This window comes from Gigantopelta aegis, chromosome 10 (genome assembly GCF_016097555.1).
Source record: "Gigantopelta aegis isolate Gae_Host chromosome 10, Gae_host_genome, whole genome shotgun sequence".
Classification (NCBI taxonomy): Eukaryota; Metazoa; Mollusca; class Gastropoda; order Neomphalida; family Peltospiridae; genus Gigantopelta; species Gigantopelta aegis.
Window position 1 is genome coordinate 65,002,131 of NC_054708.1, and position 25,789 is coordinate 65,027,919.

Below are 25,789 nucleotides of genomic sequence, written 5' to 3' on the forward strand. Positions count from 1 at the left end.
AACATATGCCTGCTTTGTCAATTTTGCTCATTTTCAAAAAATAATTTGGTCTATCACTATGATAACTCCTCCCAATGCATATTGGGCACTGTGATATCTTAGTCCGAAACAACCATATCATCGATAAAAATGGTTTTCCATTAATGTTTATCAATTAATAGAAATATCAATGACTAAGAGTGGGTTTTAACAGCTCAGTAGGTAACTACACCGACTAAAACAAAACAGTAACCCCTGAACAATTATCATGCTGTCAATAATATGCACACACAATTTACAAAGATACTTTTAAACAGACTACCTACTCATGACACTTTTACACCTGACTGTTTTGGTCACATAAGGCATTCAGACTCCCTTTTTGGGAGAAGGAGTGGGGGGGATAGGCTGATTTTTATTGCCCGAATGAAACGAAAATGTCCGAATCTGGGACACAACGCATATTTATATTCGCATTACTATCAAGAAGCTATATAGGATTCCAAACAAATCTGTCTATATTTTTACATGGATTACAACTAATAGTATAAGGAGAATGATGGAAATACATGGTGAAATTTTTAGGCCAGCTCATTTTGCCCGAACGTGTCCATTGCCCCCCAGCACTGGGTGGGGGAGTTAACAAAAACCCCACCTTGACCTCCACCTCCACCCCGTCTCGTACGCTTATGGCGTTCTTAACGATGAGGTATAATAATAATAATACAGAGACCCTTTTCCCAACTCGTCTCTTATGCTTATGATGGTCAAAACTGCCATAAGGCAGTCAGTGATAATTAATTTCAAGTGTTTTGATGCTATTTGTAATTGTTCATCTATAAAATGCAATTTTTCATGCTTATTATTCCTGTTATTTTTATATTGTAGTAGCTTGTTATTATAGTACTAGTTATTAGTACTAACTACTAGAACTAAGTAGAGTTTTCAAAGTTTTATTTCAGGGATTTTCATGAATCATATACATGTATATGTAATAATATTTCAGCGGACTAGGAATAAAGGATTGAAAGTCCCGTGGACTACGAGTATCAGGAATGAAAGTCCCACGGACTTAAATTCCTAGGAGTACACGTCCCATAGACATAAATTCCTAGGAATTCAAGTCCCACAGACTACGATTCCGAGGAATGGAAGTCCGATCGGACAAAGATTAAGAAAATCACAATTACTAGTAATCGGATTGTGACTTACAGTCAAAATATAAACTTATAAAACATATTATTAAAATTTATGTTGGTATATATAGAAATTGGCTTTTGGTGTTCGCCAAATGTTAAGTTTTTTAGAGTTACGAGTTTTCATATATTTTAAAAAAAAACTATTTTGGGCTCCATATTGTTGTTTTTGTTTTATTTTTTCGTGTTGAACATATATTCTACTTTATATCTGTAGTTCTATTATATACTTTAAAAAAAAAGCAAGATACACCTCTTACTTCAATATGTTAAAAAAAACTGCAAGACGATTACAAATATTCACTCACATGTCTGATCCTCAAGTTTATGACGTAAAAAAATAACTAAGTTGATACTCAAACTTAAAACTCTTTTTTTTTCACACAGAGATGTAAACCCACAATAATCTTAAGACACTCGTACACTTATCCATCACACTACGAGTGAAGGCTGCCAAATCCTCACTTTTTTCTCGTGTCTTTCTGACAGCTCGTGCAAACTGCAGAGTATAACAAACGGACATCTAATTTGCCGGAATAAAGTAGTATCGGAAATAGAATAAAACTGATTTTCGTCGATTATTTCTTTCATATTACTGACAAGTCAATATTTTGTAAATATCTATTTAATGATACTCTACCTAATTTAGCATTTACTTGTTTGGGCTCTCATTGATGTACAAGGTGGTATGTACTCTTGAAATTAAAAGAAATATTTCGGTAAACAGGTGATTTGTGCACTTTATTGGAACAGACTATAACACATTTTGATCGACATGTGTCAAGTTCATTAACCCTTAAACAAACTTTTAATTTAAAACTACAAGTTAACTGAGTATTTTGAATTGCAGGTTAAATTATTAATTATTATCAGCATATTTAGTGACTATAAATTCAGTATAAGTACATTAGAAATTTACACAATCTTGCAACCACTTAAAGGTGCTATATCATAGTTATATATGAGCATCTGTTTGTGATAAAGATTCTCCAATAAAAATGTATTTTCTACTACTACTTAAAATTATTTTGTTAGAATCATTTATGGGCATATAATTGAAGGTGTAGTTTTAAAATTTTAAAGCAAAATTTAATTAATTTTTTTTTATTTGCAATAGCTGTCATTATGCAACTTGGAGATAGCTCCTTTAATACATAGCACCTTTAATATCGGTATAATAGATCACACACTCAAAATGGTTCTTGACAGTTTTGCTCAAAAGTTACTTAGAAATGTCTACACATATTTTGTTTTAGAAAGGGATAGGGGTAAACCGTCATCAGAGACGGTCTCTCACATATTGCAACAACAATGAAATTGACACATGTCGATCAAAATTTGTTATAGTCTGTTCCAATAAAGTACCACCTTGTACATCAATGAGAACCCAAACAAGTAAATACTAAATTAGGTAGAGTGTTGTGACGGTACATGCTCTTATGTTTTTTTCGCCTGTGGCGATATTAATTGTTTTAGAGGGCCGTGTGCAGTCCCAATATGCACTTAGACCAGTTGGGCACTTTGTTACGTAATACCTCCGCGCGACCGTACCCTCTAATACACACCCGGACCAGTTGTGGAGGCCATGTGGCCAGTAGTTACGTAATAACTCCGGTAGAACGGTTTATGACCGGGGTTGTTCTGGCGAACTGGCGACAGTATGTCTGGTCATCTAAGAAACTATATCGACTCTGGGAGTGGTGGAAATTCACATGATAAGATTCGGTCGCGCGTACTGTCTCCGGACCAGTCTGGGATTTTATAATAAATAGCTAGGATTTTAGATTTATCGGGGAGAAACATATTGGAAGGCTCCCAGGGAACGTTAGTCCGTTTGGACTTGGTAAATATTATTTCTGCTCTGTTGTATAACCTTGATGTGATTGATGTGACTTTAACTATTTTAATACTGTATTATACACATATTATTTAGACAGTGTTTCCGGTAATCTGACGAAGTAAATTGTAGGCTTCACGGTGCTAAAATTATTAAAGCTTAGCCAGTCTTCCTAGAGGACCTAGGTAAACTGTAGGTTATTGTCTTTATTGTGATAGGTACCAGTATTAAGTCTGTATTACAAGGTTACTGAATGAGTAGTTAGGGGTTAATTAAAAATTAACCAGTTAGGAATAGAGTTGTAATTCCTTTATTAATTAAGTTCCCCTGAAAGCGTTTCTCAATTATCACACGTGTGGGTGTTGCGTCACGGTGAAGTGATTAGAATATTGTGTAAACTAGACACCTAGTGATTAACTAATTAAGTGATTAGTTTTGGGTTGTTATTATTATTATTGTTGTTAATTAATTAACTGCGGCAAATATATTTGTCAGCTTAAGGCTAATACAGATTCCAAAGTGTATTGTGTTTTGTTGTGTTTTCTAGTGAACTAAACGTGCTATATTACATATACTTTATATAAGATCTTATCTCTGATATACCTAGAACCGAGCCACGCGGGTATAGGACTGCCCGTTACAGAGAGATCTAATAGAGATACAGTTAGGAGAGACATTTGGATAATCGTGTTTTATTCAGTTGCGGGTATTATAGGATCCCCGTGACAAGTGTCATTAAATAGATAGTTACAAAATATTTACCTGTCAGTTTAATATGAAAGAAATAATCGACGAAAATCAGTTTTATTCTATTTCCGACCCTACTTTAAAAAAAGTATTTCTGTACTATTTAACGACGCCACTAGAGCACATTGATTTTTTTATTTATCTTATCATCGGCTATTGGACGTCAAAAATATGGTCATTCTGACACTGTTATTTTTTTTAGAGAAAACCCGCTGTCGCCACATATGCTACTCTTTTACGACAGGAAACAAGGAATCTTTTATTTGCGCTTCCCACAGGCAGGATGGCACAAACCATGGCCTTTGTTGAAACAGTTATGGATCACTGGTCGGTGCAAGTGGTTTACACCTACCTATTGAGCCTTGCGGTATCTGGATTAAAAATCCCATGCCTCGACTGGGATCCGAACCCAGTACCTACCAGCCTGTAGACCAATGACCTAACCACGACGCCACCGAGGCCGGTGTGTTGTAGAAGGAATGTAAGTCCGGTAGGAATAAAAGTCCTAGGAAAACAACCAACTTAAAAATAAACCAGGTATGAAAGTCCGGGTAGGACTATGGTTCCTAAGCTATGGAGGTCCGATAGGACTACTGTTCCTACGGACCTCGGTTCACACGGACATGCGTTCCTTTTACACCTGCTATTCTGATCCAAACCATGTGTTTTGGTTTGTCTTTTCTTGTGTTGGAAGTAACTTTGTTGGTTTCATGTAGAATCGGGTTGCTATTCTATAAAAGAACGAATAAAATTGGACGCTTTTAATGAACGACAGGCGTGCGCTACAACAGCTTGCTCTGAATGTGCACGTAAAACCCTATGACATGACATGGACGCTTTTAAAACTTGGGGGTAAAAATGAAATAAATATACAGAATAGCTAAAAAAAAAACCCCGCAAATATTGCTTTCGTTCTCTTTAATTTATTTAAATTTATTCAGGTTGGTTTTTGTGTCTATTAACATTATCAAGTCTTGTAAATATTCTAGGCTCATTTTGACAGTTTATTTACCTAAATAATTTTATCATAAAAATAAACATTAAACTATTCGCGTGTATTTTATTGTTCGATATATATTCCGTGCATTTGTGGTGATGTGATATTTATCGCCGTTTTATTTGTTTTCATGTGTATCTAAAGAAAACAGGTATTGAACAAGTATTAAAAGTAATTCTTGCCAAAAGAATACCCCTTGGGATCCAAGTTTCGAACACAACAATAACAGAACAGAAATATTACTTATAGTTGCATCCATATACTAGTATTAAAACAATTAAACTTCTTCCAACTCGTTCGATATGATTTCGACAGTCATATCTCTCACTATCAAATTCAGGTTCAAACTCATACGGCAAGACATCTTTTCTTTCTTCATCACTACTACCATTTTCTGACGTGATGGATAAGTAAAAAAAAAAAATGTCAAAAAAGGAGCCATCTTCACTAACATCATTTCGTTCCGCCATTTTGTAAAATACTCTTTGCACTTTGGGATAATCCTTTTTTGCGCGTCATAGGCTAAAAATAGCCCACTCGGCATCTGATAGAGTTTTTCGAGGCTTCTCAGAAAAAACAATTACGATTAAAAAAAACGGGTCGCGTTTTTTAAAATTAACTATCGAATACATTAATATAAACACTATTTCCTTCCATACATCTAATAATAATGTGTCTTTACTGGGCCTGGGTTTAAAAAAAAAAAAAAAAAAATCCAATTTGTTAACATTCAATGAGATGAACATTTATAAATAGATGCAACTACGTCATGTTTCATTGATCTATGATTTATAGTTTGTGAGAAATGGACATAAACAACTAAAACTTAACTTTGAGTTAACCGATATAGTATTTCTATTAAAAATTAAAATTGTATAATTATATGTTGTTTTTAACATGCATTGTGATGAACATATATGGATTGCCTTTTTTTTCCAGGCGTTACGACAGTTCCGGATCACTCCACCAAGACTTGTGATTTGTATTAACATGTGTGTTTATCAGATCAGAAACACTACGGTAATAAAAAGACAATACAGAAATTAAATTTTATGCTAAACTTTGTCTTGAAATACAACATTGTGCATAGTGACGATGATTTTCTGTAGTTGCGAATCAGTTCGATTATTATTAAATGATGGCTAGTGCCATTCGTCACAGTGGTGAATCTTACCATCTAGTGATGAAAACATACACAATCCAACACTCGTAAACTTCACTACAGACCTTAGTTCCAACCCGTCAAAATGAACACTAAGTCTGGTTAATCTAGAAACATGTAACATATTTAGATCAAGTTAAAATAGAGTGAAATAAGAGTATGTGACATTGAAACGAGGAAATAGCTTTTAAAAATAGACTTGACCTCATCTGCTTAACCATTAATTCTCGGACGTACGTGTGTTTGTAAAAATATCACAAATAATTTTGTGTTATTAAAAACTCCAGGATAACAAGAATCACTTCGGATGTATGGAGATGGATACTATAAACAATATGTAATATGAAAGTTATAGAAGATGAATATCACTTTGTGTTAGTTTGCCCAATGTATAGGGATTTAAGACAACAGTATTTAAATAAGATTTACAATAGATGGCTAAATATCCAAAAGTTGTATAGGCTAATGTCTTGTGATACCACTAAAATGGTTATTAATTTAGCAAAATATGTACATCTTGCTATGCAGAGACGCCAGTTATTGTTATAATTGGTTTCTTATCTGTTCCTCACAGCTTTATACTTTGATGTATTTCTTCAACTAACCTTCTTACTTACTGAATCACTGATTCTACATTTAATTTGTATTTTTCATTGCATGTTTGCTATAAGTGTTATGTAATACTTTATGCAATAAACATGTTCCTTTCTTGAAATACAAATTTAACTAATATTTATTTCAATGATCAAGAAGCGCTCTAATTGTGAAAAATAGGTCTTAGTGTTTAAAAACATAGGTCTGTCACTTTCACATATAAAGGGGGAGACGTAGTCCAGTGGTAAAGCGCTCGCTTGATGCGCGGTCGGTTTGGGATCGATCCCCGTCGGTGGGCCCACTGAGCTATTTCTCGTTCCAGCCAGTGCACTGCGACTGGTATATCAAAGGACGTGGACTGTGCTGTTCTATCTGTGGGATGATGCATATAGAAGATCCCTTGCTACTAATGGGAAAATGTAGCGGTATTCCTCTCTAAGACTATATGTCAAAATTACCAAATATTTGACATCCAATAGCCGAATCGAATCGAAAAGAGTAGTCCATGAAGTGGCAACAGCGGGTTTCCTCTCCTCTCTCAATATCTCTGTGGTCCTTAACCATATGTCTGATGCCATATAACCGTAAATACAATGTGTTGAGTGCGTCATTAAATAAAACACTTCTTTTCAATAGCCGATGATTAATAAATCAATGTGCTCTAATGATGTCGTTAAACAAAGCAAACTTTAACATATACTATATTATTATCCATATGGTTAAAAATATCTTGGTCCCACTAGAACGTCAAATGGAACGTAACACTTCGGCATTACACGATGACGTCATCGACTGGTGCACTACAACCTTACAGGGACATCAACCAGACTAGTTGAGTGATATAAATGTAAGATCGATTGTGGTTAATACATAGGTTTTTAAACTCGCTACCACTTTGTATTATGTTTATGTCCTTCGTTAAATAAATTTCATAGTCACTTGCTAAAGCTCGTGGCAACTGAAAATTATTTCACTCAGGACATAAACATGATACGAAATGGAAGCTCGTTTAATATCCTATAGCTATGTGTTTGCATTCACTAAGGCTACTCTCCCGTTGACGCAAGTAATGTGAAGGTTTCTAATACAGAATGAAATATCTAATATGGTTTCCCTCGTCAGATAGGTTGTGTGTGTGTGTGAGAGAGAGAGAGAGAGAGAGAGAGAGAGAGAGAGAGAGAGAGAGAGAGAGAGAGAGAGAGAGGAGAGAGAGGAGAGAGCGAGAGAGAGTGTGTGTATGAGAGAGAGAGGGGGGAGAGAGAGACAGAGAGACAGAGACAGAGATAAGAGAGAGAGAGAGAGAGAGAGAGAGAGAGAGAGAGAGAGAGAGAGAGAGAGAGAGGGGGAGAGAGAGAGAGTATGAGAGAGAGAGAGAGAGAGAGAGAGAGAGAGAGAGAGAGAGAGAGAGAGAGAGAGAGAGAGAGAGAGAGAGAGAGAGGGAGAGAGAGAGAGAGAGAGAGAGAGGGAGTGAGTGAGAGAGCGTGTGGGACAGAGAGAGAGAGAGAGAGAGAGAGAGAGAGAGAGAGAGAGAGAGAGAGAGAGAGAGAGAGAGAGAGAGAGAGAGAGAATGTGTGTGTGTGCGTGTGTCTTAAAACATCTATTGCAGCTCGGTTTGGATTATAATATGAACATAACTGACAAACTATTTAATTGTCAAAGTATTTTTCTACTCTGTTGTAAAGACAGCATTTTGAGTGATAAAATTTCTCTAGTGATTTTCTTCCAATTTTCGTAAGATATTTCTGATTTAAAATCGCATGTTTTGAATAATCAATCTTTTACGTATCAGATATAGTTCTTTGAAAGCAGAATGGTTCAAAACAACACTTGTATACACATACTGAATAGCGATAACATTCACACTGAAACTAAACCCACGTAGCTTGCTCATTTTACATACATTATTCATTGATGTTTGCGACATATTTTCAGCATTTAGCAATCAAAATGAACCTAGAAATCTTCTCCCTTTCCAACACAGCATACAATAACAACATTGAAAAACCATTAAACGTCTTCGACAATGAGATTTTATTATACCGCCGTATAAAAAACCGTCACGGAGGCGTGATTTACCAAAAAAATCTCGGATGCCTATAGAACTAAAGACATTAATTTTTCATCCTTTTTCTGATATGTTTCATGCCAGTCACGTGCAATTAGACGCGCTTGTCAGGGCTTGAGACAATGCGTGTTCCTGTTGGCCGGTGAAGCGGCTGTCAACAGTGTGAGTGTGTGAAGATGGGATATGTATTTTTCATGTGTGCAATTGAAACACTTTCGTGTTGACATGAAACAACACTTGCGCAGACGCAATCTCGGACACGTGCAGGTATTCCCAGCCAGATTGCCCGCCTGCAGGTGGGATACATCCGTACACGTGAACAATCAAGTAACAGAACTAATTATTTATCACCACAGATGTTTTATTAGTCAATGCGGCGTAGTCCTCTTTTGGCAGTAATAAGTATGGAGTATGGGTATGGGACATATATATATATATATATATATATATATATATATATATATATATAAAAAACTGTCCAAACATGTCTGTCGTAGGCCCAACTTCTGACTTAAAGTTTGTTTTGTTTAACGACACCACTAGTTCACATTGATTTATTAATCATCAGCTATTGGGTATCACATCAGGGAGGCAGTGATAAATGAAGTAAGATATTAAAGAAAATAAGTGAATGAATGAAGTCAGTCAGTCAGTCAGTCAGTCAGTCAGTCAGTCAGTCATCCATCCATCCAACCATTCATCCATCCATCCATCCATCCATCCATCCATCCATCCATCCATCCATCCATCCATCCATCCATCCATCCATCCATCCATCAATGAATGAATGAATGAATTAATTAATTAATTCAGTAAGTCATTCATTCAGTAAGCCATTCATTCAGTAAGTCATTCATTCAGTAAGCCATTCATTCAGTAAGTCATTCAGTAAGTCAGTCATTCATTCAGTAAGCCATTCATTCAGTAAGTCATTCAGTAAGTCAGTCATTCATTCAGTAAGCCATTCATTCAGTAAGTCATTCAGTCAATCGGCCATTCACTTTTTGTTCCTTCTGCATACCTAAAGTTACCGTCACTTGTCGCTAAGTAAACAATGTGATAAAATCAGTCCAAAACACGCTTTTCCTTTGATGTCAATTATCAGCAAGCGTTGTTTCATTGATTGAAACATATTTTATTGCTTTAAAAAACCCTATTAAAAAGACAAATGGATTAGACACAAATTTGTCAACTTACTAGACCTTCTCAATACGTGTACCCAATAACAACAGTATTATATTTATGCAATTGAAACATGAACAACCATTACTATTAGTTGTTTTATTACTTTTGCTGCTTTCATAACTCTGAAAGCAAATAATTATTTAAAAATTAGATTTTGTTTAAATGTAAAAATACGCACATTTAAAGTCCTATGGACTATGAGTACCAGGAATTCATTCATTTCAACTTATTTTCATGCTTATGTCCAATTAAGATTCAAGCACGCTATCCTGGGCACACACCTCAGCTATCTGGGATGTCTATCCAGGACAGTGGGTTAGTTGTTAATTGGTTAGTGGTTAGGGAGAGGGAAGGGGTGTAGTGGCCTTACGCCTATCCATTAAACTCTTAAGAACTCGCTCTGGGTTGGAGCTGGTACCGGGCTGAGAACTCTGTACCTACCAGCCTGTAGTCCGATGGCTTAACCACTGCACCACCAAGGCCGGTGTACCAGGAATGAACGTAGCATGGACTTAAATTCCTAGGAATACACATCACACAGACTAGGATTGCGAGGAATGGCAGGCGCCAATTATGGACAAAGATTAAGATAAACACAAATTACAGCCAAAACATATAATTATAAAACATAATATTTTATATTTATATTAGCGTACTTAGAAATTGGAATAACATGTTTTAATTGTTTTTCACGTACAAAACTATATTTGGCATTTCGGGCTTGGTGCTGTTGCATGTTTCTTCGTGTTGAATGCATGAATATATTCCCTACTTTATATGTGTAGTTGCACGAGTGTATATCTTCACAGATATATTCATTACATTGAGCTCTGTCCTATGCTAGTTTTGATTTAGGAAACTAGTCTGCGAATTGCAGTCATCTTTGAGCGTTGCAGGAAGGGTGTAGTCCAGTAAAGGATCTAATCGGGAGTGGCTGCCCTCCTAAAATGAGGCGTTAGAGATTCATGGTATGAACCATTATTTTGCCAAATACTCAATCGACTCTGTATTGTGCAGATATACGGTTTTGGCGATGCATAACGGTTTTATCGTTCAGATTCACTATATATACGTTTGAAAAAACAAGATATATATATATATATATATATATATATATATATATATATATATATATATATGCTATTTCAATCTGCTAACAAAATTGTAACTCTTGTTTGTTGTCTGATCCACGAGCCTACTACACACACACACACACACACGCATCCACAAGCACACACGCATCCACAAGCACACACACACACACACACACACACACACACACACACACACACACACGCCGTCCATATCTCCATGAGTTGCACGTTTTAATCAAATGTGTTATGTGTAGCACCATTTCCTATTAACATAATAACTGATAATTTTAACTAACATAACATAAACGTTTTACCAATCCAAATTCCCATGTCTGAAAACAAACGTTTTTGCTTTGAAAATCAGGTTTGGACAATATTTAATCGTTTTCTGTGACACAACTCTCCAGAGTGTCTGGAGAACATAAATATGTTAAACAGAGAAAAAATCCCTGAAGAATGGAAATGCATTTCTAAGACGTAATTACGAATTTTAATTCCAACATTGTAATAGAAACAGAGATTTTTCGAGATTGTGTATCCCATGAGGCGACAGAAGAATAAAGAACTACTCTTTTGATAATCATAATCCAGCTCATTAGCTTGATCTCAGTTCTAAATCTGCATTTTTATAGCCCCAGTCGGTGTCAACACTGTCAACCATCGGCAAAAACCGTCAATATTTGTTTCTTCATATTTGTTTTACGAGTCCGGCGAGACATCTGTTTAAAGCCACAAACCCACCACAATGCCCGCTTATCGACAAACCACAACGTTTTTTTTTTAACTCTGATCTTTCAGATTGTTCCTCGTTTCACATTAAGCGTCCCCATCCACATTATTTAACCACTTTCACGCACGATAGAAGAACATAAACAGATTTATTGCCTTAAAAATTGCAGTGTAGATGATTTTATCAACGAAGGAGATTACGTAATGGCGCAACACGAAGACAAATTCAGTGGGTTTTTTTTTATTATATACATATGACGCAACCGCAAAATTAATCGGTACATCTTTCCTATCTTTTGCAATAGATAAGACATTAATTTTTAATTTTTACTACCAGCCTGGGCGAGGCAATGGTTAAGACGTCACGTTTAAGACGGATGTGCTGCTAGTAGGTGAAACCGTGATAGACTGGTATTCGAGTACATGTCAAGGCCAGAATTGCCGAGAATAGTTAATAGCGTGGAAGTACAAGAAGAAACGAGACACGGTAAAAGAGGATTAGGTCCCCGTTCCACGAAGCGATCTTATCGCTAATATCGCCGTAACTGCATGAGGTAGTTTTTCATTTAAGGTGATTTTAGCGATAAGATCGTTTCGTGAAATGGGGCTCTTGTACACAAGAATGGTATTTTAAAACTAAAACCTACCCCCTCCCCCCAAAACCTCCCCCAACAACCACAAAACAAACCCAAAACAAAACACAACAAAACACAACAACAAACAAACGCTTTTCTCGTGTATTTCTGTGGTTTCAACGTCTCCCCCACCCCTTACCTCATTTCTAGGTATGGTCATGCAGACAAACAGACAAAATTAATTCTTTATTTACGTCTCACATTGTGTACAGAGTTGGACAACTCTCTTTCAGTCTTGTAACATGCTTAACAACTAAACAATTAATAATATATGGGGATAATTTTATTCAAATTAAGAAAAAGAACATAAATAATTTGTTTTGGAAAGATGTATTAAATAGCTAGCTAACACTTCAACATAAACTCAGCTTTACTAATGACGATTTGTTAAGTTCTAATATTTGCTATAGTAATACAATATTAAGAGACCAAAAAAAGCAACAACAAAACACAACCAACAAAACCCCACCAACAAAACAACCAAACAATATTTTATAAACTATTGAAAAAGGCATATTATTTATACAACGTTTACTAATGACGAAGGACGAACTCTGATACCTTTAAAGCAAAATATAACATAAGGTCAGTTGTTTTGGAATATACTTCTTTATTAACGGCTGTCAAATCCTTTATGCGTGATAAAATAAATACATATAACCAAACATTCAATTTAGGTAAAAATCCAATATTTCCATCAAAAATTAAATTCTTCTTAAAGGACCAATTGGGAAGTAAAACTTTTTATAAAGTACTAAATAAATCGCCTATTGTTCCTACTTCACGGATAAAATATTCAGCGGAAGGGTGTGATTTTACCTCTTCATTATGGGAAAACTATTATAGTTTACCACTTTGCTCTTTGAAAGAACCCTACATTGTTCTGGTTTCAGTACCAGATTTTACATAGAATTATACCTATAAATACCTTTTTACATAAAATAAAACTGATTGATTCTAGTATGTGTAACTTTTATTCAGATGAACCATCTATTTCATGACTATCCTAATGTCGTTGAACTCTGGAGTATTATAGAAGAATAGTTACTACAAAAACGTGATTATATCCAGTTGAATAGGAACACAGTTTTATTTAAAATTATAAATAGTAAAAATACATTTGTAAACTGGTTATTAACGTAAAATGTTACATATACAAATAAAAATTACAAAAGAGTACAGTAAATGAAACTGGTATCAAACATTTTATTAAAGATAAGTTACAAATAGAAAAAATTAATACATATATTACAAAAACTGTTTATATACAGAATTCGACAATTGAGAACTCTTGTTAAAAGTTGTAGAACGTCACAACTGAGACACTTAATACTTTTGTTTCACACACACACACACACACACACACACACACACACACACACACACACACACACACACACACACACACACACACACATATATATATATATATATATATATATATATATATATATATATATCAGGGCCGTAGCTATGATTTTTTGTTTGGGGGGGGGGGGGCAACTGAGTAGTTAATAGTCTAAAACTCCTTAAACAGTCAAGAAGATAATTTTTTTAAAGTTTCTATAATGCTTTCCGGATTTTTTCTGGGGGGCAACTGCTCCCCTTGCCCCCCCCCCCCCCCCCCCCCCCGCTAGCTACGGCCGTGTATATATTAAGATATTAAGTATGACGCCAATTTAGAAGTATATCTATTGTTTCATTTTTACTTTTCTCCTTTCAATCTTCTTTTTATTTCCACTTTGTCAATGCTCCTTTTTTATATATCAGTATGTACATTATCTGTAGACTAACATTTTGTAATGATGGCTTACTATGTACTTTGTAAGGTAGTGAATTCAGGGCCCCAACCCTGACACTATCATAACATATTTCTGGGGCAATAAACTATTTATGAAAATAAACCCCAAATGTTTGACATCTATTAGCCGATGATTAATAAATCAATATGCTCTAGAGGTGTCGGTAAACAAAACAAACTTTAAACAACAGGACCTGCAAGCTTTTTTTTTTTATCAACATTCAGACCCGTACTTCGGGGAGGGACAAGTGTCGCAGCTCCCGAAATAGGTATTAAGAGTGGCTTCTTGGTTTACAAAACCTCCATTTTACCATAAAATACGCAGAACTGGACGAAATGGGGTCTGTTAGATTGGCGTTGCCGGGATTTTATACCAGGGAGGGAGGGGGCACGTACCGTATCTATGAGTCGTGTTATGAGGTGACAGGGGTAAAAGAGGCATGATTCCCTCATCTATGCCGCGGTCTGTCCCAATTAAAAAAAACAATTCGGTGAAAGTGGAGGACTCATCTGACATCTTGCTATTAACTTTGTGAGATCTAGCGTTTTTTCTTTACCACCATCCCAGTTGTATTAAGAGAGGTATAGTTTTGTAAACCATATAAATAATTTGAATATACTCAATATACATGCATTTTTGCGTATATGTCTCAACAAAAACTATTACACAAAATATGTTTTAACTTGTAAGCTAAAATGACCTTCACCTAGTTTCAGAATTTGTAATGCAAACATAAAGTTTGTTTTGTTTAACGACAGTCTATAATAACAATTTTAATATCGACCAATTACACTTCGCCTTTTATAGCGTTATTCGGGAGCATACAAATTCTAAAAATATCGGGCGAGACTATTTATGCAATAGGCGAACTTCTTGGTATATTGCAGTAATAAACTCTGGATTGTATACTAGTATAAACGGATTTTATGGCTATACCATCACGGGGTTTGTTTTCGTCTTGAAACGAATTTTATATAAAATTTTATATTGCAATTAGTTTCCGGCATACTTCGTAACTAACCCGAATCATTTCGTATACCCTCGGCATAATCCCGAATGTTTTCAAATTCTTTTAAAATCACTGGCATGATTTTCAAGTAAGGTTTTCATTGGTCGAATGAAAGGTCAACTGGACATGAATTTCAACGGGATGCTGTTAGATCCACATGCAATAGTGGAGCTAATTTTAATTAGATTGGTATATATATATATATATATATATATATATATATATTTACTGGCGTAGGAAGAAGGAAGGGGCAAGAGGGGCATGTGCTCCCCACTTTTCAGATATTTTGCTTTATAATAGTGTAAACATGTGTAAATATATTTAACAAAACGCAATTTCAACAACTTAATTTTTACCTGCATCATTTTTTATTTTTAAAGCATAGTTAGGGACATTTACGATGCCAGGGGCTGGTATGCATAAATCTCAGCTGAAGATTCACAAACAACTGTGGTCATCAGCCATTGTTGTTGCTACCGGAATGCGCCGGAAATGGATAACGGCCAGGGACGTAAATCTGCCTAATTTTTTCTCGCTAATTTCTAATAGAGGCTAAAGAGTCTTAAAGAGGAAACCCGCTAAATTTTCCCAGTAGTAGCAAGGGATTTTGTATATGCACCATCCCACACACATGATAGCACATACCACAGCTTTTGATATGCCAACCGTGGTACACTTGCTGGAACAAGAAATATGCAAATATAAACGACCGGCCAAAGCCCCAACAAGTTTTGGAGCATGGTTTGTTCGCAAGCCAGCATGACGTTTAAAGGTTATTTTGGGGTCGTTTAAAGCCATTTGGCGAAAATTAATGAAAATTAAGTTTAACTTTTGTTGTAACTATATATATAAGTGCATTTTATCAATCATTTTGAATATTGTCGGGTGATATCGATTGATTATCGAGTTGTTCCACGGATGTTTTCTCCAAACCGTGACCAAGGCGAAGGAAATTGGGATCGCCAAACGCTTACTCAATGTTAAATCGCATGGTCGATACCCATAGTAGTCTAAATAGCCTTTTTCCCGTTCCAACCATTAGTGTACTATTATTAAAGGCTGCGGCATGTGTTATTATGTCTGCGAATCAGTCTGCATGGCGACAAAACAGTCATTGTTGTATTTTCTAGGCCAGTTATATAGCTACATAGGCGTGTGTGTGCGTGTGTGTGTGTGTGTATGTGTGTGTGCGCGCGTGTGTGTGTATCTGTGTGTGTCACTGTGTATGTGTGTGTGTGTGTCACTGTGTGTGTGTGTCTGTGTGTGTGTGTGTCTGTGTGCGCGCGTGCGTGTGTGTGTGTGTGTCACTGTATGTGTGTCTGTGTGCGTGTGTGTCTGTGTATGTGCGTGCGTGCCTAGTGTGTGCGTGCATGTGTGTGTTTGTGTGTGTATGTGTATGTGTGTGTGTGTGTGTGTGTGTGTGTGTGGACTGATATTTGCCCGAGTTAAACAGTTGCATTATTACCAAACAGCAATATAGGGTTCCAAACGAATCACCAAGCATTTTACATGGATTACAACTAATATTGTGGGTAGAATGATGGAAATAAATGGTGAAAGGGTTTCAGACCAGCTCATATTGCCTGAAAGTCTTCATAGTTTTTCCCTGAATGCTAATATTTGCTTTAGCCTTGGTGGTGGTGGTGGTGGGTGGTGGTGGTGGTGTGTGTGTGTGTGTGTGTGGGGGGGGGGGGGGGCTGGCGCACACACACGAACACTTATGTATAGCTTCCAAATTTTAAAATGCGCTGGGGTGTCATTAAACAATCCTTCCTTGATTCAGACCATTTATCAATACTCAAATGAAGTTCAGAAACCGTGTATGAATATATGGATTTTTCTCAAACCTAACTTCAATGATCGTTAAGAACATTTAATGACTTTGTTCAGGAGAGCGAATGCAATACAAATCTGTTGCAATCTTTGTAGTAACAGTGGAGACAAACGGGAAATCTTACACCGGTAGTGGCGCGGACACGTTCGTAATCAGATGACGATGAATAATTGACGCGCCTTTTTCTCAAATAGTATCGATAACGCGATCGCGTCACGGGGGCCTGGGACTGCAAGGTTTTATTAGCAAAGCGGAGTCTTTATTAACACGGTAGATTAAACTTTAATCTGGTGGCATCTTCGTGCTACTGACACTCTCGGTGACTTCATTGTAGTAAGTCATATACGCAAATGACTGAAATATTTATAAGTACAAGCAATATTTGTAGTAATTAAATCATGTTTGATTTATTCTAGATAAACACACACACACACACACACACAACTCCAGTTTGCATTCCTCACGCTAGTTCAGTGTAGGGTTATACCACCAAATCAAATCATACAGATGGCAACAGTAACATATGTGGCTAAAACTGCTACACGCTGCGTTTCAATCAACATATACACCATGAATATAATTTTTACAACATCTCATTCTTAAAAGTCCTACATCAAAGTTGAAACTACAATATTTTGTTATTTTCACATTTATTTGTAACAAATAACTACAAATTAATTGATCCCATGCATAATTTTTTCATACTCAACTCTAGAATAATAATGCTAAAAAGTCTTGCGCTGGACAAGACGAGTTTCCCGAAAAAAATTGTCTAAATACAGCGTGGCCACCGTCTTCATTTCTTTTGTGCGCTTACCGCAAATAATGTGTACGCATAAAACAGTGACGTTACTGGTTATTGCGTGTGACACTCTCAAGATTTTTCTCTTCACATTTGTTTCTACTAGTAAATTGAATTATTTGAGTATAATTGTTTATAGGCATATAGCTAAAGGTATAAACTTTATATGTTTCACAGCAAAACTTAAGAAGTATTTTTGGCTTGAACCGCCATTGTTGCAACTTCGACATAACACCTTTAAAGGGACATTCCTGAGTTTGTTGCACTTTTTAAGATGTTATCGACTAACAGAGACTTTTTAACGATTGTAATTACATATCAAATACATTTTTCTGCATAATATATTAGTGGCTGTATATTAAACGTGTGTCTGATCGTTCTAATATTTGTACTAGGTTAAATTTCATTGTACTTCCTAAAATATATTTTTTTCGTACGTGGGTCATTTTCTGAAAAAGTAACATTTTGCTTCAAGGAAAAGCACAAAATCGGAATTGAATTTGGAAACATTTTTATTTATCAAATCAAATAAGCAATTAATACTGAATATAAATCTGAACTTTGAGAGCTTAATGACCTTTATTAACATTTCTGCCCTAAATTAAACAAGTGCACATGCGCACCAAGTGTCTGTGCTGTTACCTTCACATAACTAGATTTTTCTTCCTTTAAAGTTATTCAAAGTTGTTAATTTATTGTTTTAATACTGCATAAAGACACTTGGCAAGTATTAAGAAATGTTTGATACAATTATATTTTCATCACTGCAATATTAGTCTATAAAATGGTGTAAATAATACCATAATGACTTAAATTGATATTGATAAATACCTCTATTACTTAAACTAGCTATTTACTATTAATTTTCTATAAGTATATGACAAATATCAAACTTATCTTCGCAAACTATGCAATATGTTTTATACTTGCTTATACTAGTCATCAATTTTGCAATATTATATCTCTGGTAACAGGACAGACAAACAGATAACAGCAAAGACAAAATATATCGTTTTGTAACGAGATTCAGTAAAAGAGCAATACAAGAATTATTTGTAAGTTTTTCATCACATTTTTTTTCAAGGTTAATATGGAAGATGCATGTTCATATTTGGTATAATATGCATGCCATTTTATGCAACACCACCTGCAATTGTGAATATATTATAATGACAATATTTGATTTTTCAATATGGCCACCCTGACACACCCAAATATACAGTACCAAAGTAATAATACCAAACTGATTTACTAGCAGTATGTTTACGTGTTAGTTGTTCTTTGCTAATTGTGATAAATATAATACTTTGACCTCTGGGCTGACCATGCAGTTGAGTGTTGATAACAGCACAGACATCATAATTATCACTGTGCAATATTGAAATCATCTGATTAATATTACTCACACATAAATGATTATATAAAAGAAACCAAATAATATGCCCTTTGACTTCCATTAAACCTTTTTCAATTGCTTAACAAATTGAAACAACTACATGTGTATAACAGTAAGTAGCAGTAAGTAACAGCAGAATTAACAGCGCAATTAACAGCACAGACTTTCAAATCCTTTTATAGATCAATATATAACGATCAATGTTTCAAAAAAGGTAGGTACACATACACCTTTAAAACATTATTGTTTTCTGAGTCTTCACCAAAACGTCTTCCCACAAGGAAGGTTGTACATGACATTGTAAGGACAATGGGATTCTTTGTGGCTCTGGCACAATGTTAACTGTATCACCAAAATCGTACCAACACTTGTCTGTTAGTGTTTTTGGCCACCTACTCTGTTTACCTACTCTGTGAATACATTCAACGAAGACTTCATCTAATGTTATGTCTTCCACATACCCAGGGTAAGGTATGTTGTCATATAAGACAACAACAAATTTCCCCAAGCATTCGTTTGTATAAAGTGGCATGCGTATCTTATCAGCCACCTCCTGTTCCACCTTTCCACTGTTTAAACTGTCAACCTTTTCTTCATCGGAATTAGGTCCACCCTCTCACTATCAATGCTTCTTGATCGACATTCCCACTGTTTTAACTATCCATATGTTCTTCATACAAATCTTGTTCCACCCTCTCTATCAATACTTTCTTCATCTGCTTCTTGATCGACATTCCCACTGTTTCAACTATCCATATGTTCTTCATACAAATATTGTTCCACCTTCTCACTATCAATACTTTCTTCATCTGCTTCTTGATCGACATTCCCACTGTTTCAACTATCCATATGTTCTTCATACAAATCTTGTTCCACCCTCTCACTGTCAATACTTTCTTCATCTGCTTCTTGATCGACATTCCCACTGTTTCAACTATTCATATGTTCTTCATACAAATCTTGTTCCAGCCTCTCACTATCAATCCTGTCTTCATCCACCTCTTGTTCCAGCCTCTCACGATCCATCTTTTCTCCATCCGCTTCCTTTTCCACCTTCTAACTATCCATGTTTTCTCCATCCACTTCCTTTTCCACCGTCTAACTATCCATGTTTTCTCCATCCGCTTCCTTTTCCACCGTGTAACTATCCATCTTTTCTCCATCTGCTTCCTTTTCCACCTTCTAGCTATCCATCTTTTCTCCATCCGCTTCCTTTTCCACTGTCTAACTATCCATCTTTTCTCCATCCGCTTCCTTTTCCACCTTCTAACTATCCATATTTTCTTCATACAAATATTGTTCCACCCTCTCACTATCCATCTAGTCTTCATCCACCTCTTGTTCAACCCTCTACTCTCCATCTTTTCTCCACCCACTTCCTTTTCCACCTTCTGACTATCCACCTTTTTTCCCCATACAAATCCTGTTCCACCCCCTCACTATCCATATTTTCTCCATCAGCTTCTTGTTCTATCTTCTCACTATCCATCTTTTTTTCAACCGTATCTTGATCCCTCTCACTAGTTTGACTACACACTCTTTTATCATCCAGCTCCTGTTCTGTTTTTCCATCAGTGTTGTTCTTATTCTCTTGCAAATATGTGTCACCTACACTCTCATTACAACTTTCTTTCCGTCTGAAGTCGTTTAGCAACACGATACTGCCTTTCACTCATATCTGCTTTCAGAACTTGTTTACCATTCGTTATGTCCTGTTTGTGCTTTTCCTGTTCTTTTGCAAGATATGCAGCACGTTTCAAGGGATCTTCATCTTGTCTAGCCCTGTACCTTCTTCGTTTCTCAGCCGCACAGAGGCCCACTCTGAAGTCTGAAAGCCGTAAAAGGCATCGGCAAACCTGGAAGCAATTATATTCCTAAAATCTATTTCATGTGTCAATATTTGTCTATGCTGTTACCAAAGCTATCTCAAAGTTAATTTGCTTTAATATTGAACTGTTTCAACATATAAACTAGTTTAAAACATGTACCTTTGATGCTATGTTCTTTTTGTTTTGTTTTGAAAATAGTATTGTTTTTTAATTTACGAGTATATTACATATTGTGTTGGAATTATCTATACTGTTACCTACTTGTGTCTGTGCTGTTAAAATTTTTGAAAGAAACTCAAAAGAACGGAAATTTAACCATTTATTTCTATCAAAATTACTAATGAGTAACTTGTAATTATATTTAAAGATCAGACTTTTATTAGAATCTTAATGATGGTCATTTATGTCCACTAAACATCAAATGTTCCCTACAATGTCTGTGTTGTTACCGTTTTATGTCTATGCTGTTACCAAAATAAACAATCAAGCCAGAAAAGATTAATGTACCCAAGTGAGGTGTCAATTATATACACATGTGCAACTGTCTCAAGACCAAAATGTATTGTATTCAATTGTTGTCTATTATACACACTGTTGTGATTGAAAACTCTTTCAGTTGTCATCAAAGGTCTATGCTGTTGACAAAATATGTCTATGCTGTTACTTCATGCCTGCAAAATTATGAAATCTCCTCCAATTCATCATCCGTATTTAAATAGGAACACTTGGCGAATAGCGCTAGTGTGCACCATGTTTTTGAACACCTACTATGTATATATATTTACCAACTACATTGTGATAAAGTAGCTTTTTGTCTGACTAATTGTCTGTGCTGTTATTAAATGTGTCTGTCCTGTTACTGTATACGTCTGTGTTGTAACGTTTTTTTCGGTAACAGCACAGACAGTAACAGGACAGACAAATAACTACATAACTAGAATTATATGCAACGACTTCTCCTTTTCACATATTGACATAAGCAAATTGAATTTCAATCTCACATTTCAAGATGCCCATGGAATGACAAAATATAGAAACGACTCGTTGGGTCCAAATTGTCCACTAACAGGAGAGACATCTGAAAAAAGTACACATCAACCAGAGAAACTTACCACTTGTTTTAGAAGACTTCAACACTCTAATCAACTTTTAGCACATGGTTGCATGATGAAACTGGACAGGAAATGACCTTGGAACCCTTTTGAACTTGATCACACCACAAGGAGACAACATTATTTGCAAATGTCTTATCTGGTAACAGGACAGACAAAAACCCGAGGGACAAGGTTATTATTGGGCAATAAAAAAAAAAAACAATGACTAAATACTCTGTTTGGTTATTACATCACCTCCCCTGATCATAATGCTCGGTGTATAATATAAAAAAGTATGCTAGAGTTGAATATAATACAGTTTTTACATTAGAAAACAGTTGGACTATGTGCTTGGGGACAAGAAAAAATGGCTATTTTTCATCATAAAATTAAATTTTTTAGTGAATAACATGATAGAACAGGGGCAATTCTAGCAACATATCTTATGTAACTAATGCATATGTTCACTATAACAAAAACCCTGAATTAAAGTAGGCAATACTTTTCTGGAAAACTCATCAGGACACGAAATGTTACTTTTTCAGAGAATGACCCACGTACGAAATTATTTGAAGACCAAATCCAGTTTCGGCTTCTTACAAATATTGAGACGACCAGAAACACATTGAATATACAGACACTGATATTCTAAACAAGAAAATATATTTAATATGTAAGTTTAATCGTAGAAATATTTAATTTTTCGGAAACATCTTACAATGTAGCAAACTCAGGAATGTCCCTTTAAAGTAAATCGGAAAAACGTGATGGTACAGCTGCTCATTTCAGACGTAACGAGAAGCGTATTTAACTTTCTTAGTTCCTAACAAAAATTCCAATCCTATTTTTTGAAGGACACCGCATACGTTTTAAGCACAATAAAAGTAGGAGCGAAATATTTATAGAATGGTCTGTATAGGCGGTACGGAGTAAAATTTTGAAATATAGACGTCCAGAGACGTGTTTTTAGAGAAATTTGTGAATTTTATAGTATGATTTAGGTTAATGGAATATTGAATGCAAACCACGAAATAACAACACATTAAACATTAGTATATATTAGGAATAAAAATATTAATATATATTAGAAATGAAAATATTAGTATATATTAGGAATAAAAATATTAGTATATATTAGGAATGAAAATAATGTATTATGCTCGCCAGAGACTAGCATAATACAAGTTTTATTCTTGTTTACGGCCATTGCCAAAATTCGGTGAACGTAAACCCACGAGTAACGACATATTAAAGCGAAGTGTTCCGATATTACTGACAGTGATTACAGGGCCCCGTTTTACGAAGCGATCTTAGAGCTAAAATCACCGTAAGTCACTAAGTTCGATATTAGCTACGACCGCTTCGTAAAACAGGACTCATGTCTTTTAATATGATTATATGAGATGTTGTGATTATTGGAAAATCACATTATATGTCGTCAGGAATCTGTCCCTTTACTATATTGTGTGGATGATGAATTGAAAAAAAAGTTATGTTTAAAAAGGCATTTCAAAGATTGTCGCGATATTTTAGGAGATGGGCCTACTACTCTGTAAAATGGTAAAGTTGTGAAATAAAATGGTTCAATTTATTTACTTTTTAGTTTTATGTAGGATATCGCCATTCGAACCCTATCTTAAGACAATGCCGGTTATTATATCGTATTCGTAACGTGTTTACATTTTACTGTTGCCACGGTAACAAAACAATGGAGCTATTATCACAGAAACATTTACAAATGTTACTATTTTCCAAGTACAGTAAGTTAGTCAGTACGTATTAAATGTAAACTATTAATATCATTACCATTTAAATAAATAATATTTTCCTCAGAGTGTTTCAAAAGTTTAATTGTAGCAAATGGATGTATTGCTATGTCATTCATTAAGTAATCTACTTTTATTTAACAAAATGAATCGTCGTTTTGCTAGCATCCCATGGTGCCCACAGTTTTATAAAAACAAGTTATGGTCTATTAATTATGGTTATTATGCGTGCTTTAATAGTTTGATCATCACTTACTTAGAGAAATGGGCTGAATCATGTTAAACTATTCATATTAGATCAACACCCATATCAAGCCAGAATGACATCGTCATCATTTATTCATTTTATATATTATGAAAAACATTAATAAAATACGTTCTAAATTAAATACCAGAATATTCAAATTGGTTTTTCTATTTATCTGAGACGTGTGCAGCTCGGGGGCAAATGTCCGTTAAGTTGATTATATATGTGTGTTAATTAAGGTGACAGTATTTTCATGTACAAAGGTATAGAAGTATATCCCAAAGTGCCTACGCCATTTTTGCAGGCAATTAGGATGCAGTTTAATATTATTAAGAGCTTTCCTAACAGAATTATTACACAGAAGCGATGGAAGTTTCTGACAAGACTCGTTAATAAATTAGAAGCCGTTCACAGTTATCGGCGTTTTGCAAGAACACACAAAAGGTACAGCGTATAATATTATACAAAAATATAGATTTTCCCAGATATATTATCGACAGTTTTTTTTTTTTTTTTTTTTTTAGGGGGGGGGGGGGGGGGTGTATTGTTCATTGTTACTTTTGTTTTTGTTTGTTTGTTTGTTTGTTTTTTGTTATTTAAAAGTAATAGCCCCCAATAACACCCCACCCGTGTACAGTTTGTAGACTGAAGTAAAATGTTACTAAGTATGAACAGCTCCTTAAATTACTTTTATACTGGGGTGTCGTTAAGCATCCATTAATTAATTAACTAATTAATTCATTCTGATCGTGGACCATTATACCCGTTTTATTTGTCTTAAAGGTACAATGTCGTGTCCACATCCAATAAGTTAATATAGTTTACAAATGAACCCCCCCCCCCCCCCCAACCCGCTGGACCATCTGTTATTGTGATGTCATTTAGCCGTCTCATAATTTTTCAGTAGTTGAGTGTCGAGATTTTATTTCTTAAATATGACTGACAATGCAGCCAACATAAATCGATAAATGGTGCATCTCGGGAAGAAAGTTAATATTGCTGATCTATATTAGGGACACTTAAATATTAAATACATTGTCCATATTAAAACATTAACTATTTATTCTCTTCACATTTACTTCTTCACCATTGATGATTTAAAACGTTTTTGTACTTTTAAAACTTGCTAAATTTGCTTGACGAATGGTACAATAATTTTGATAATATTGCGTGATTCGTCTTCATATTTAGTAAGAGTCTACAATTGGTACTACGGGTACGGAATAAGCACAGAGTGTGTGATGCATGTACAGGTTACCATTAATTATAGCACTGGTAACCTTTAGGTGATGATACATTTATCAGCTTTATGGTTCCTAGTACATGTATTATAATACATTTTATTCATTAATACTGACGCCATATAACCGTAAATAAAATCTGTTGAGTGCGTCGTTAAATAAACCATTTTCTTATTCATTAATATCACTGTTCTCATTGTATTGATAATTTTTATGTTAATTTTTTACTCGAATAACACAAACTTATATGGTATAAATTACAGCCCTTGTAACCTGTAGGTTATGAAACATTTATTAAGTAAGTGATCTTAACACTATAATACCATACGATATGTTCACAAAAACACCGATATGCTTTTATTAATTAATATCACTATTCTAATTGTTCTGATTCTTATATGTGCATTTTATACATGAATAACACACAATGTGTTTGGTGTTGTTTTTGTTTAATAAGATTTTGCGGAGAACGAATGAATGAATGAATGAATGAATGTTTAACGACACCCCAGCACGAAAAATACATCGGCTATTGGGTGTCAAACTATG